The sequence below is a fragment of the Macrobrachium nipponense genome, chromosome 12 (assembly GCF_015104395.2).
Source record: "Macrobrachium nipponense isolate FS-2020 chromosome 12, ASM1510439v2, whole genome shotgun sequence".
NCBI classification, from domain to species: domain Eukaryota; kingdom Metazoa; phylum Arthropoda; class Malacostraca; order Decapoda; family Palaemonidae; genus Macrobrachium; species Macrobrachium nipponense.
Window position 1 is genome coordinate 79120157 of NC_087205.1, and position 17500 is coordinate 79137656.

The following is a 17500-nucleotide window of genomic DNA, read 5'->3' on the forward strand; positions in this document are numbered from 1 at the left end:
TTTTGCGCAGATTATTTCTGAAACTCTCTCTCTCTCTCTCTCTCTCTCTCTCTCTCTCTCTCTCTGGTTCTCTCTGCTCTACTCTCTCTCTCTTCTCTCTCTCCTCCTCTCTCTCTTCACACACACACACACACACACACGCTCGCACACATTAAAAGTTGATATTCAAAACTATTCACTTCAGAATCTCAATAATATCAGCTGAACTTCGATTTAGTGAAAAGGAAAACGATTTAGTCTTTTTAATGACCCTCACATACCCTTCGCAAAAAGAGAAAAAAATTTAATATTAGAATTAAAAACCAATGAAGACTGTACAACAAATAAATCAGGCTCACTTAAAACTATTCCGCTGAGAATCCTAAACTGTGTAAGGACGTTTTTCACATGAAGAGAATTTTGTGATAAGACAACACATATCCAACCTTTAATTAGCACAATCATGTAATCATATTGAATGTCAGTTTGTGTGAACTGACAAAGAGAGAGAGAGAGAGAGAGAGAGAGAGAGAGAGAGAGAGAGAGAGAGTCAGGTGGCACTCAGTGCCAGAGCCAGATGTAGCCGGTGTGTCTTCCATCTGGTGTGTCACATTGGCTCCTGCTGTATACCTGCGGGGTGTAACAGAGAGAGAGAGAGAGACAGGGAGATTAAGGAAGAGGAGGAGGAGGCGGAGGAAGAAAAGAAGGGGAAGGAAGACGTAGAGATCTAAAGAACTCAAGGCGCACAAATGAGGTCACAAAAGGCAGGACTCTATGTGTGTGTGTGTGTGTGTGTGTGTAAAAAAAAAACACCACGCACCAGGTTTGCACAAATATGAGGTTTTCTATTTTCGAGATATGGAGGAATCCCAAAACGATCGGAGGGAGCTGGGGAAAACTACACATCACATACTCATTAAGGAATGCTATAAACTAAATTTCAGACTGTAACATTTAATTGAAGAAAGAAAATAAAGGGCTAACATATGATCCAACTTCGTGTCAAAATTGACTTCCCAGAGAAGCAAATCATCATCATAGTTAAATAATTTCAGGAAGACAGTATTATATTTGACAGTCGAAATGTTCTTTAGCAATGTGCTTGCTTTTATAAGCTCATGAGAAATGTAATGTCTTTCCACGGTGTAGGATACTTTGATGATTTCCATACTCACAACATACGACTGTGTTTACGTCTGATTTTAAAAGCCGACAGATGCTGTTTATTTTAAGGCAGATTATGTTAACGCAGAAAGGGTAATTCTCTTGTACATACAACTGGTTCACAATGAATTATACCGGCGATTTTCATCAGCTGACGATTATCGTGCAGGCCCTACCCGGGGGACTCCAGCCATAACACAGGTTACTTGGGGACTACTACAATATATTTTTATAACCAAAATATGAAAAGAAAAAGAGATAGCTCTCTTACACAAGGTCCCCATGTGAAAATGAACATATATGACAAATGAATATCTCCCTTGGGAAGTTAGCTAGAGTAATTACGTCTGTGAATTAAGAAAAAGAGCATACTCAGCTGTTGAACCTAAGATACAAATAAACCATGAAAGAATATGTTTCTTCAACATCTTTCGAATTCAAATTGCTCCGAACTGTCCTCGGGAGATCTTATAAATTAATCCTCCCAAAACACGACATAAAAAGACAGAAGTTCCATTTCGCAGTCGTCAAACACTTGACCAGTTTCATACTACGTCAACAGCTTTTCATTGAGCAACTCTCTCGTATCTATGGTGCTCTATAGTTTCATTCCTTTATTAACAGGACCCGGTCGCATTATTCTGATCAGCAGCCGAACTTCGACTGTTCCCCTCACTTACTGTCAACACAGTAAAGTGGTTATTTTACAGACATCATTGAGGCCAATAATGGGCAAATAGAGAACCCCCAATCTGCAATCTCTCAGGCGGCCAGGTAATGCTATCCGAGCCCGAACTTTCTATACTCAATCTGTAGTAATTATGGCAGTGTCCATCGAGTCTAGAAATTTCAGTGTAACCTACAGTTTAGACATCAGAGGCACTGACAAGCCAAATGAAGCCCTCAAAACTGTTAGCCGCAGCCACAGCAATTTTCGTACAGGTCAATTCGGTGATCGCTTCATTTTCTGGACCGACAGACAGTGAAGTAGTTTCCACCCTTTTTATTTCTCTGGGTAAAAAAAAAAAGACCTCTTTGAAGAAGCAAGTATCCAACATTTGTCGTATTAAGATCCCTTCATTCTTTTCTTTCCTCCTCACATAATAATTAATAATCATTCGTGTTGCATGGCGATGCACCCAAACTATGAGATGAAACTATTTCAGACTTCATTCTTTGAACCTATCACTTAATACATTAAATTATCACAGAGTTGTTGCATGAGTAATAACCATCTATAGAATTATTATTAAAGCAAGCACCCCGCAGGCAAAATACAATTTATACTTTTGCATAAATACATTTTACCAAACACCTCTACGTGCAACATGAGAGACCAGTTCATCCGGACATTTAAATATGCCCAAAGTGAATGGGTACTAAGCAACTGTAGAAAAAGAAAATACAATAGGGAAGCGAGGGAAGGGGGTTTGAAAAAGTAAACAGGGACATCGGCAAAGACCACCGAGGTTTCCGAGTGAAGAGCAACGATGCAGCACAAGAAAGGCAATAAGATCCCCGTATTTTGCCCAGTTGTCGAGATTCAGCAGCCCAAGAAAAAGGAATTATAATAACAAGCTCACACATTACGCCCACGCGCGTCCTGGCATTGGGACCAAATGGAAAATATTTTCTAAAAATGCGGAAACAGACGAGACAGGCGGGGTAATCTGAGGGAATATATCCCGTGTATTTTTTTTTTTTTTTTTACTTTAGTCGGGAATAATAAACTGTAATTACGAACGTATGTTCTGCTTGAGCAAAACTACGATGATACTCACTTGAATTTCATCTGCTGAAAATGACACTCATTTAATTCCATTATGACCACAGAACAAAAAAATAATAACAATAGATAAATTTTTGGCTAAGCATCAAGAAGTAGGGAGTGGTGGGGAGGGGGGAATAGAAGATTTGCCTTCGGCCGTAATATGTAATATTGGCTTGTTGACAGTGTTCAGGTACAACGTTCAATTCATCATAAGAAAATGTAGATTGATGGACAAAAGTAGGCAAGACATTTCTTTTTTTTTCGTACCTTTACCAAAGTTCATTAATGTTAATCACTTCGTCAGTGTTCACATAATAAAATAAATGTAATCAAAAGTAGCAAAGTATTAAATTTAACCAATTTTAAACACAATGGTAAAAATTAATTCTAAGCTACTTGAACTATAAAAGGCTGTAAGAGCGAACTGACTACTTGAATTATTTATTACATAAATAAATAATTACACACTATCTTTTGTAGGCATAAAAAAGGGGGAACCTGAAAAAACGGAAAGTCCTAAAAGGCTACATTTCCTGTCATAAAAGGCAATCTATTACTTCATGATACCAAAATACTCTTAGTTTCATTATTTTTTACTCTGAACATCTGATCTGGGAATATATACATATATTATATATATATTATATATATATATATATATATATATTATATATATATATATATAATATATATATATACGACTGGTAAAAATGTTCTGTTACAACAGGATACCATCTAATAAAAGGAGCCCATAAAAACACCAAAATATAGAGAAAAAGTACTATATTTCTGAGACTGCTGTCTCCCTCTTCAGGTAGATGAATGAGAAAAGTTTACAGAAAAGGTGGTATTTATATCAAGAGGTCCTTCCACAGGCAAGCCAATTTAGGTCACCCCCGCTGATAATCTTCCTTTAATCTTCTTAAGTGTTGGTTGAATGAAAATCTTGTCGATCATATCTGAATCCCATGCTCCTTTTGAGATGTTCATTACGTGTCTCTCTTTTATTAAGGCCAATTCCATCATTTGACTCTTGTACCGGCAGTTGCTGCTATAAATTATATGTGACAAATTCCAGCTATTTTCAACCATATAAATGAACATAACCATAGAATAAACTGGAATTTGTCACGTATAATTAATAGCAGCAACTGCCGGTACAAGAGTCAAATGATGGAATCGGCCTTAATAAAAGAGGCAGGTAATGAACATCTCAAAAGGAGCATGGGATTCAGATACGATCGACAAGATTTTCATTCAACCAACACTTAAGAAGATTAAAGGAAGATTATCTGCGGGGGTGACCTAAATTGCCTTGCCTGTGGAAGGACCTCTTGATATAAATACCACCTTTTCTGTAAACTTTTCTCATTCATCTACCTGAAGAGGGAGACAGCAGTCTCTGAAATATAGTACTTTTCTCTCTATATTTGGTGGTTTTGTTTTATGGGCTCCTTTTATTCTATATATATATATATATATATATATATATATATATATATATATATATATATATATATATATATATACTATATGTGTGTATGTATATATAGAGACGCTCGCACAGACACGTGTACGTATATATATACATATATATATGTATGTATGTATAATAAGATGTATATATTTGCATAGATACAGAACATAAATGTCTAAAGAGAGAGATGTGAATATAAAAACAGAGAGAGAGAGAGAGACTAAAATGCAATATTCTATGCAGTTAATACTTTCGAAGTGCTGTAAAAACAACGATTTACCTGCATGATTTGAATATCGTCATATCACACAGCAAGCTCACCATTTGGATCTGGTAGGAGGATTTGGTTGGAAAGTTCATCGTGTAAAGTCACGTCAAAATGATATTTTATGCTACATTTTTTTTAATGACAATAACACAATATCTTGCTCATCTCCGTGTAAGTCCATCATAATTTTTAAAAAGCACTCGTCAGTATAAATTTTTTGTGAGCAAAAACAGATTTTAAACCTTTGTTTCAAAGTAAAAATACATCTAAAATCCTTACAAAATTTCTTTACCAAAAATAGAATGGAAAACAATGCTAAATGATTTAAGAAAACATACATATCCGATTTTATTTGCTTCTTCAAACCAGCAGCCAATGTCACAAAACAAAATCATCACAGAATCCCGAAAAATAAAATCTTTCTGTAGTGAACAACAACCGGCACCGCCATAACAGCAGAAAGTAATGATTGATATATCGATCCTTTATTCATCCGTCTACCAACCTATCAACTTGTTTTCCACATATCTAAATCGCTTGTTATTTAAACCCGGATTTGTCACTAGACCATCTGCAGTATTATTTATGTTGCCCCGTCGAGTTAAACTCGGTGATGGAGCAGCCGAGAGCTCACGATCCCAAGTGTGCGATGCCATATTTAGAAGGTAACCAAGAAGAAACTTTCGAGATACTGGTCAGTCCTTCACAATCTTCGCTTCCGACTGTGGAGTTTTCTGGTCCCTTCTGTTTCACGAATAAATTAACTCGTTCTCTTCTAATCTACAGTGAATCAAGTTCCTAACAAAACTCGAAGTCTGATTGTTAGCAGATCTTAAGACGTTGGATGCAACTTCCCCCACTCCTCACTCCTCCCCCCTCCCCGCACACCAGGTCTTCTCAATGACCATGTTTCTTTAACCACCAGCAACTCATTTAAAATTCTTGGCGTCGTTCTCGACTGAAATTCACTTTCGGGAAATATATCCGGTTCATCTCTTCTTCAACAGCACAAAAACTGGCAAACTGAGAAAATCTTTTAAGGTTTTTGAAGACCCGCCTGTCCTTAGTAAATCTTTTAATGGCTCTATTCGGGTCTGGTTTGAACACTGTGCCTCGGTCTGGTTTTCTCGCAACTAAAATTGTAGGATAAAAATTTAATCTTCATATTGTATTCAATTTCTTATTCCAGATCGGCCCTCAGGAACCGTCACTTGATTAACATATTGTGCATATTTCATAAAATTATTCATAATTCTCATCATCTTTTACATTCGGGTCTTCCAAGAATGTACTGCTGATTCTAACCGTCTTGCATGTTCTTGTGAGAGGTTCAATACCACAGTGTTATGGAAGTCTTCTTCCCTTCCTGCAATTAAATCGTGAAATGATCATCTAATCGTGTAGCAGAATCATTGAAATTTCAATAGTTCAAAATAAGTGTAGATATAATGAATCTTTTTTTTCGTTTTTTTATCTAGTTTATTTTTTACAACTCCATTTTTTTTATGTAGGCTGCCTTGATGCGTTGATTAATTTAGTATCTGGGCTTCCAGCATCCTGCTTTTTCAGCTATGGTTGCAGCTTGGCTAATAATAATAACAAAAATATAAGACACCTCTCACAGACCGAGCTTGTTTTAGGCAGTTACAACTGTATCGATCTCTCAGAAAAATAGCAATAAGTGAGTCATATTCGGAGCTGGGTAAGATTTAGGCTTAAGGGCGTCATTTCATGACAATGTCCTAGGGGATGTGCACGACATGATTATAAATATATTCGTTACTTGAGAAAAACACCTGGACCAGTAAATTAATATATCACCAAGTTGTTTAAAAATACTAAATCGCAAAAGACGTCAATAGGTCATGAAAGACCACAGTGAAATATTTTTTTAAGGGGATAAGTCACGAAATTCATGAATAAAAATCGTATTTACGGTAACTTACTGAAACATATTATAATAAAAGAATAGTAACATTAACATATAACGCTTAATAATAATATATATAATAAAAATAATAATGATGATTGGAATTATACATATCTCTCTCTCTCTCTCTTCTCTCTCTCTCTCTCTCTCTCTCTCTCTCTGACTTCACGTCTACGAAGACTACCTAGTACCAAGTGTCTTCGGACGACGAATATATTTCTCAGCGCACATCAAGCTTGATCCCATCTGTTAACCAATCGGACTCATCACCAGGCCATTTCATCTACACCATTACGATCGCTTATGCCTTCTAATCTATCCATCCCGAAGTCAATTCATCAATCAAGCTGCTCTTTCAACCGATCGCGTCCAATTATCCAGACTGGCAGGAAACTGGTGGTAGTTATTGAAGGACTGGTTATGATATTGTGGTCTGGTGCTGCCTAAACTGTAATCATAAATTAAGGGCTGCGATTTATACGACTGAGAATATTAGAGCTTGGTAATGTCTTTGCATTATGGCAATATGCTTTAGTTGATCTGTCGCTTAAATATTGACTGGTATGACTTATTCTTATTTAATGAGACGTAACTGATTAAATTGCATAATGCACGCAATGCCTGGTTCAATTATTCTCAAATATGCAAAGTAAGTGATCATGTCAAATACATAAGACAGTATTGCCCAGTCATAACCGTTTATTGGAATATGACATGGACTGACTAATATTATTTACTACGTAAGGGCCGGGTACAATATTCATTTATACTCGTGACTGGGTCCTTTCCCAGAAAGCAGCTCGGTTTCGATCCCTTTGTGAGCAAGAATTTATTCATAAATCGCATTGTAACGACGCAAACATACAAGCAAGATCACTTCGTTTAGGGTCATGGATATTTATCGATTTTTTTTTTTTTTGAGAGAGAGAGAGAAAGAGAGAGATAATAAGAGTACAATTTCAAAACAATTGATTAAACAGAAATATTTCCGTCACTCACACACACATTCGAGAGAGAGAGAGAGAGAGAGAGAGAGAGAGAGAGAGAGAGAGAGAGAGAGAGAGAGAGAGCTAAACTGCAAATCAAACAATTGCTTTGCTCTATGCTGATTCCGTCCAGAACCATTTATATATTTACTTTGACTATTAAAGAACCTGATTACATCACCTGTTCAACAGGCTTAGACCAGTCTAAGCCCATCCAAAAATCTCTTATAAATGTGTTGTTTATAAAACCAAAAACATCCAAACAATCAAACAAAAACGAAAGAAAAATCCACCCAAACAATCCCACTGATTGGTTTCGGCTATTGCTTGTCAACACGGGATTTGTTTTGTTTTTCTATCTAAAACTAATTCATGAATATTCCACAAGCAAAGTCAGAATTCGTTATCTCTGGTCAATCGCGATGATGCTCTTCTGCTCCATTAGACTTTTGCTTTGCCAAATGCCGTTTTCAAAAATGCTCTCTCTTTTTTTTAAATTCGTATGGACGTCTCGTCGAAAACTTTATTTCAAAACGGACATTTCACTGCCAACTTCATTACAACTCATTTTTGAGAGAGAGAGAGAGAGAGAGAGAGAGAGAGAGAGAGAGAGAGAGAGAGAGAGAGAGAGAGAGAGAGAGAGAGAGAGAGAGAGAACTCCGAAATATAGAAATACCCCTGAATTGATTTCTTTTTTTTTTCAAAAAGTTCTAAAAGGTTGGAAAGTTTCCATTGTTGTATAAAATTCTATTGCGTCAAAAATTTCTTGAACACAGAAATATTCTGCTGCCGCCTTATTCAGATGTAGCAGATTTTAATTGTTAACAACTTTCTTAAAGATTGAAATTTCCCACCTACGTATCACAGTTTTTATTCGCCAAAGAGCTTCTTAAATTTGGAAGTTTTCCATCACTGTTATCGAAGTTTCTTTTCTTTAAAGCCGTTGTAATTTTTCATTTGAAGCCGTTGTAATTTTTTATTTAAAGCCGTTGTAATTTTTCCATTTAAAGCCGTTTTAATTCTTTATTTAAAGCCATTGTAATTTTTCATTCAAAGCCGTTGTGATTTTTCGTTTAAAGCCGTTGTAATTTTTCATTTACAGCCGTTGTAACTTTTCATTTAAAACCATTCCAATTTTTAATTTAAAGCCATTGTAATCTTTCATTAAAGCCATTGTAATTTTTCATTTGAAGCCATTGTAATTTTTCATTTGAAGCTTGTAATTTTTCATTTGAAGCAATTGTAATTTTTCATTAAAACCATTGTAATTTTTCATTAAAGCGTTTTGTAATTTTGTCACATTTCAGCAAGTGTAACCTTTTCATTTAAGCATTTGTAATTTTTCATTTAAAGCCATTGTATTTTTCCTTAGCCATTGTAATTTCATTAAAACCATTGTAATTTTTCATTTAAAGCCATTGTAATTTATTTTTCATTCAAAACCGTTGTAATTTTTCATTTACAGCCGTTGTAACTTTTCATTTAAAGCCATTGTAATTTTTCAATTAAAGCCATTGTAATTTTTCATTTAAAAAAAGCCCATTGGTAATTTTTCATTTAAAGCCATTGTTAATTTCTTTCATTTTTTACAGCCATTTGTAACTTTTTCAAAAAATTAAAGCCATTGTAATTTTTTTCATTTAAAGCCATTGTAACTTTTTCATTTAAAGCATTGTATTTTCCAATTTAAAGCATTGTAATTTTTCATTTAAAGCCATTGTAATTTTTCATTTAAAGCATTGTAATTTTTCATTTAAAGCCATTGTAATTTTTCATTTAAAGCCATTGTAATTTTTCATTTACAGCCGTTGTAACTTTTCATTTAAAGCTATTGTAATTTTTAATTAAAGCCATTGTAATTTTTTCATTAAACCTTGTAATTTTCCCATTTAAAAAGCATTGGGGGGTAAATTTATTTTTTCATTCAAAAACCGTTGTAATTTTTCATTTACAGCCGTTGTAACTTTTCATTTAAAGCCATTGTAATTTTTCAATTAAAGCCATTGTAATTTTTCATTTAAAGCCATTGTAATTTTTCATTTAAAGCCATTGTAATTTTTCATTTACAGCTGTAACTTTTCATTTAAAGCCATTGTAATTTTTCATTTAAAGCCATTGTAATTTTCCATTTAAAGCCATTGTAATTTTTCATTTTAAAGCCGTTGTTGTAATTTTTTCATTTAAAAGTAAAAGCCATTGTAATTTTTCATTTAAAGCCATTGTAATTTTTTCATTTACAGCCGTTGTAACTTTTCATTTAAAGCTATTGTAATTTTTAATTAAAGCCATTGTAATTTTTCATTTAAAGCCGTTGTATTTTTTTTTATTTAAAGCCATTGTAATGTTCATTTAAGGCGGTCGTAAGTTTTATATGAAAATCATTCTAATTTTTCATTTAAAACCATTGTAATTTTTCATTTAAAACCATTGAAATTTATTGGAAACTTTCTTCATCATGAAAACTTACGCCTGGACATTTAATGCTCCACTTCAAAATTTTCTTAAGGATGGAATAGAATTCTCACTAGTGAAACTTTCTTCGCTGTATGACTTCCCATTTTCGAAATTCTCAAGACTAAAATCTGCCACTGTTTTCATTCTAATTACTGAACGTTAAAATGTTCGGCCATCGTATAAATTTCTAAGTGGCTAAGTTTTCCTTATAAAACTTTCCTCTAGATGGTAATCTCCCGCAATTATAGAATTGAATTGAACTGAATATAGTAGAATTTAGGACAAAGGCCAAGCACTGGGACCTATGAGGTCATTAAGAGCTGAAACGGAAATTGCCAGTAATAGGTTTGATGAGGAGTAAAACGTCGCAGTTGCACGATAAATCAATTATTAGGAGAGTTTGAAAAGTAAGATGGAAGAAAGCGAATATGAAAGAAGGTACAGTAAAAGTAATGAAAAGGGTCGCAGGTACGGGTCGAAGGCTCGCTACAAAGACCCTTAATAATGCCTACAGTGCACCGCATGAGGCGCACTGACGACACTACCTTCTTCTTTCTTCTTTTTTCCCACCGTTATCCTTATATTGAGGGGTCGGTTGCTTCCTTCTCCACTGCCTTCTATCAGAGGCCTCATCATGCATGGTTTATTGTTTGGCAAAGAGAGTTTTTATGACCACATGCCCTTGCTGCCATCAACCACAGTTACTGGCAATGGGCCTAGCCTTTTACTATAAAGTACAAACTGCAAGGCGGCAGTTTCAACAGTTATTGGCGGTGGATCTTTTACTAAAAAGTAAGACTGCAAAGGCAGCAGTGTTTTTTTAGTCGCCTTTTACTACACGCAGGACCTACGGTGGAAGTATTCTTACACCGCTACCACAGGGTCACTGACGACACTACCCTTCTACGGGAATCACAATTATATTCAATTCCCATTCCCAGAAACATTTTTTTCGAAACGGAAATTTCCAGACCTTTTATGACATTCCCAGAGACTATTAAATTCTCGTTGCCAAAATCTACCTTGAAAATAAAAGTCTTCCGGTGGATTAAATTTGCGTTTCTAGTATTTGTCTTAGGAAACTTTCTTCAAAATGTTGAGTTGAGTTGAATATAAAATTTAGGCCAAAGACCAAGCACTGGGACCTGTGAGGTCATTCAGCGCTGGAATGGAAATTGACAGTGAAAGGTTTGAGAGGTGTTACAGGAGGAAAACCTCGCAGTTGCACTGTTCGGAGAGGGTGGAAAGCAAGATGAAGAAAGAGAATATGAAAGGAAGTACAATAAAAGGAACGAAAGTGGTTACAGCTAGGGGCCGAAGCCACGCTGCAAAGAACCTTAAGTAATGCCTACAGTGCACCACATGAGGTCCACTGACGACACTATCCCCTACGAGGCTCTTGGTGTTGATAGTATTTTTATGATAGAAATATCAAGCCATTTTGTCAAATTTTCACTGTTATAAACTTTCTTCATGGTAGAATCTTTCGCCATTGCTCTATTGCACTAAATTCTCATTGTTGAGGCTTTTCTCAGAAAAATTTACTCTAGCTGGAAATCACTTGCCATCTTATTAAAGCTTATCGTTATCAATGAAAAAAAAAAAACTTTCTTTAAGATGGAATCTCCCACAACTGGATTAAATTGTCATTAACGAAAACTTTCTTCATAATGAAAATCTCCCTCAGTTCTATAAAACTTTCACTGCTGAAAACTTTCTTCGCGATGAAAATAGTCCGCCAGTGTACTAAAGTCTCTGTTAAAAGCTGTCTTCTTCCACTTATTCTCAGTGTTTTAAATTCCCACAGTCGATAAGTTTCTTCAAATTGAAAATCTTCCTCCACTGCATCAAATTCTCATTGTCGAAAACGTTCTTTTAAATATATTTCTTCAGCCAAAGTATTCAATTCTGATTGTCGAAAACTTCATTCAAGGTGAAAATCTTCGGCCACAATATTAAATTCTCATGAGCGTACTCTCTTCAAGATTAAAATATTCCGTTGCTGAATTATTACTTTTTCCAGCGACAGATGCCATATAATATGCGTTTATAAAGTTCTGAATATATTTCCACTTGGGATGGATCTCTAGTATTTAAATCATTAGTTCAAGTGCTGCAGATGATAGGACCACTCAGCTTCTTAACAGGATATACGTATATATATAAAAATTAGAAGCAAAGTGAGCATGGCTAGAGTACAATGCAAGAGTACATATTGGATAAAACGTTTTGAGGAGGAAGTTTTTAAGTAAAAATTTATTTATAAATTCATAAGGGTTGAATATGGTATCCTTAATCTTAAAAAATAAAAATTCCGATCAACTTGAAACAAGTAAAAAATGTGCCGTAGTTACTTCCACACAGTCGAGTTTTCTGTAGAGCATATAATTAAGGCCACCGAAAACCGATCTATCTCTTGGTATAATGCTGTATCAGCCACAGCCCTTGAAACTTTAACCACGGACCGGTGGTGGCCTGTCCTTCATCGTTGCCAGACACACGTTTATGGCAAAATGTAACCTTAAATAAAATAAAAACTACTGAGTCTACAGGGATGCAACTTGGTATGTTTGATGATTGGAGGCTGGATGATTAACATATCAATTTGCAGCACTCTAGCCTCAGTAGTATTTAAGATAGGGCGAACAGAAAAGTGCAGACAAAAATTGCGGACAGAAAAGTGCGGACGGACCGACAAAGCCATCTCAATAGTTTTACAGAAAACTGAGACGAGGGAATTTATGTTCTCATCACTATGATTATTAGCCTGGTGCTCTGCGTAAAAACCGAACTAGCTCACAAAACTTTAAAACTTCTCTAATTCCATGAAATGAAAATGTAAGTCTGACTTTCAATCTTTCAGTATATTCTTGTAATATATCAGTGTTCTTGTGCATATTCTTTCGTATCGTTCTATATCACTTTACAGCTATTCTTCAATCAGCAGTTCAAATAATGTTCTAAACAATGTTAATACATCGCATCACATTTCAAAATGGTCTCATCAACTTAGTTTTACGTGAATGTTTTTTGCTAATTAACCTGTTATCTGTTAGAAGAAATTTTTACAAATTAATATATGGTCTTGCAAGCTGATTTATAATATTTCACCCTATTTTACTCGTACATTGAACCTTGACTCTTATTTTAAATTTATACGTTCATTACCCTTTTACCATATGTAATACAGATCATTTGCTCTTTTAACATTTTCCACTTTCGAAATAAGCCCAATTTCTTTTACTGTTAACAATATTTCATATAAGGTCATTTGCCCTGCCTCCAATTTGATTATATAATAATACTAAATGAGTTAAACCCTGATAGACTACGGGTAATAACTACGGGTAATAATCATGACAAGTATGTCATGAAAAAAACTGCAATTAAGCAATGCATTACAAGAACACCAATAATAATAATAATAATAATAATAATAATAATAATAATAATAATAATAATAATAATACTTTATTAAAAGTAATGGCTACTTCAGCAGCGTTACACTTGTAGAGATTCTTCTCTATTTTGCGAATAGCGGCTTTTTCCGTGCTACTTAAACAAGCTAGCAGAGCGCCTATAGAGGTCATGGTCAAATACAGGGTCAAAGTAGGTGTATATATTTGAATTTGACAGATAAACTATGATACCATAGTCATCAAAGTCATTAACGATTTTCTCTCTCTCTTTTAAAGCGAGCTTTCGTCTGGAGCTGCCAGACATCCTCGGACAGGGAAGCTGAGGGTGGACTGATCTAGGTGTGGTTAAGTATCACGGAAAAAGCCGTTATTCGCAAAATAGAGAAGAATCTCTACAAGTATAACGCTGCTGAAGTAGCCATTACTTTTAATACAGTATGCTTGAGAGAGGGTCTGCTTCCTAAGTACAATAATAATAATAATAATAAATCTTCTTATACTATTGCAATGTGTATGATTAAGAATTCCTAAATACTGTAATAAATAGTGAAATTGGGATTTTATTCTTCTATCTCTACAATCATATAATTAATCATCCTTTCCCGGAAACATACAAAATCATAAATTAATGCTAATAATTAAGCACAGTATAATTACCTAATGCGAGATTATTTATATGAATAAAAATGGATACTCAGTTCCCAATGATTAAAACTCCAACTACTCGGCGTTTACGACATAATTGTAAAATTTCCATTGCTGTGATCACCGTGAGCAACATCAGATTGCCGCAGCAGAGCTTCAATATTTTAATATTAAATTGAAAGAGCATTTCTCTCGTCAAGGGGAAAAATAAAAACTTTCTTCATTGTTCGTTCAACTGAAAACAAAACAATTCTTTTTCGAGAGAAAAAAAATGTTCTATGATTCTTCCAATTTTACATAGCTGTTTTTTTTATCTCGTGGAAAAAGACAATTGATTTACAATCTTTTGAAAGTAAGGTTTCCCTAGTCTCTCTCTCTCTCTCTCTCTCTCTCTCTCTCTCTCTCTCTCTCTCTCTCTCTCTCGCTATAAAATTCCTTTCTTTAAGACATGAAATTCTGATGTATTCTATCTCTCAATATCACGTACAAATTGAAAGGTGAATCGTTGTACCCGTTCCCTCGTTTCATGGCAAAAAAGAAAACAAAAATGTAACAATACGATTTTACTTTATAAGGAACAGAATTTTAAGTTTCAACTCTAAACAAAAGCTGAATAAAAAAATGAGATCGGAATAAAATTGCGATGTTTTATCCAGAAGATGAACAATCTTTTTGTCCGTTCGAGGAAATGACACTCTCATTCTTTTATTTTAATACTTTTGAACTTTACTTATTCTACACCTTGTAATCCTCTACTAAAAGGAAAACTAATTCTTTTCCTAAGAAAGAGTGGGTTGTGTAATGTCTTCCATGGAAAATATCATGATAACTGTAAAATGCGCAACTTTGCAAACGTCAGCTTACGTATACAAGACGGACCCCGCAATAGACATCTGTTTTTATTTTTTAAGCAGATCTTAACCGTTTTCAATAAAAAAATTCTTACACAGAAACTGTATCAGATTTTTTTTATTATTATTATTGTAGAAACGACCCTTACAATTTGGGGGTGAAAAGGCACTGGCAACTAGATACGGGGTTTCTATACATTTTAAAAATGCTACATTGCACTACCACATCAGAGAGAGAGAGAGAGAGAGAGAGAGAGAGAGAGAGAGAGAGAGAGAGAGAGACGAAATTAAGCAATGATAACATTAAGAAAATAGTGACCGGAAACATGTTAAATTGACCAGCAGAAAAGATATAATGTTCGATGAAACTACTGTTTCACTTTCTCTTAAACAAGAATTCATGTCTAATAGGTATGAATTAGCCCCATGTCTAAATATAGAATTGAACTGAATACAGAATTTAGGCCAAAGGTCAACCGCTGGGACCTATGGGGTCATTCAGCGCTTAAACGGAAATTGATTGAAAACAAGGTTTGAAAGATGTAACAGGACACAGGAGGGAATCCTCGCAGTTGCACTATGAATCAATTGTTAGGAGAGGGTGAAAAGTAAGAAGGAAGAGAATATGAATGGAGGTACGGTAAAAGGTACGACAGGGGTTGCGGCTAGGGGCCGAAGGCACGCTGCAAATAACCTCAAGTAATGTCATTCACACAATTATAATATTAAATATACTGTTCATACTGGACTTCTATATATGTAATGAAATATTACCCCACTTCTGACTTCAAAGGTAAGTTTTCGGGAGCAATACAATGGTGATTTCATCATGCCTGATATGCTTTCATTAAGAACAATTCTGGGACGTTTATAACAGTTTGCCAGTGGTGGCAACGACAGGAATTCTGCTCTCGTGTGAATGTGAGCGTGTATGTGATGTGTGTCTATACTAATATATATGTGTATGTATGTATGTATGTATGTATGTATGTATGTATGTATTATGTATATTATATATAATATATTAGTACTACATATATATATATATCTATATAGTATATATATATATATATATAATATATTATAATATATAATATACACGTATTACACGTATACGTATATATCCGTTTTTCCCCTTAAAGAATGCTTTTGCTGAATATGAGATAGTCTAAATCTCTTCTAGAATATTTTTCTTAGCCTTAATTACCTACAAACAACTCATGAACTATCCATTTTTTCTCTCCCTCTAAAAATCTTCTCCAGCATCCGGAGCACGTCTCCTGGACCGATAAGATATTCCCTGCAATTTCTCCGTCAAGGAAAGTGCGACAATCTTCTTTCCTTACGTAATTTCCGCCATTATCTCTTTCGGGACAATTTACAATCTGGCCCTTTTCACATTCACTCTCGTCGAACCTGTAACCCTAAATCAAATTCAATCAGCGACGGCTGAGCAAGAAAATGCGCTCATAATGGAGAGAGCGGAATCGTCCTCCTTGGGCGACCTCTCGTGGAAGTTGCTCGTGAAGGTCTTTCCAATGAGATTCTCCGATTCTGTCGGTGTTCAGCTCAACTGGACTTCATATCTAAGCAAAAAATCCAATTTTACAGCACTGATGACTATCACTTTCACCCTTAGCCGAGAAATAAGCGTTGAATAAGAAGAACACAAATAAAGGTAGACTGATTATCACTCCCACCCTTAACTGAGAAGTAAGCGTTCAATAAGAAAATAAATAAAGAATTAGACTGATTATCACTTTCACCCTTAGCTGAGAAGTAAACGTTGAATACGAAGAAAATAACTAAATAGGTAGACTGATTATCACGTTCACCCTTAACTGAGAAGTAAGCGTTGAATAAGAAGAATATAAATAATGAGGTAGACTGATTATCACCTTCACCCTTGACTGAGAAGTAACCGTTGAATAAGAAGAAAATAACTAAAGATGTAGACTGATTATCACTTTCACCCCCTTAACTGAGAAGTAAGCGTTGAATACGAAGAAAATGACTGAAGAGGTAGACTGATTATCGCTTTCACCCTTAACTGAGAAAAGCGTTAAATAAGAAGAAAATAAGTAAAGAAGTAGACTGATTATCACTTTCACCCTTGACTGAGAAGCAAATCCAGGACAAAGAGGAAAAACATAAAAATGAAAAATGAGCCTGAGGAAGATAAATGTGAAACCAACCAACATTCTCTTCCGATGAATTTCGGATTCCCTCACTTCCTTTGCAAGTTGCTTATTACCTATATTACTGACTAACTAACAGAATTTTGTTGTTATTCAATTTACAAAGTTTTCGCGTCTTATTTTTATCTTCATGATACACTTAGTACCTGGCCATATTTTTCCAAAACATGGTGCTTCCAGGCTGTAGGAAAATTAAAATAAAAACAAGCATCAGGTTTGAGAGAGGGACACGATTTCAAACACACATTTATGAATCCGAACTTCAAACAAAAGAGAATATGCAAATTACAGCAGGAAAAAAATAAATACTAAAATCAACCCGAAAGCCCAGCCGGTGAGAGAAGGGGGGTGAGGGGCG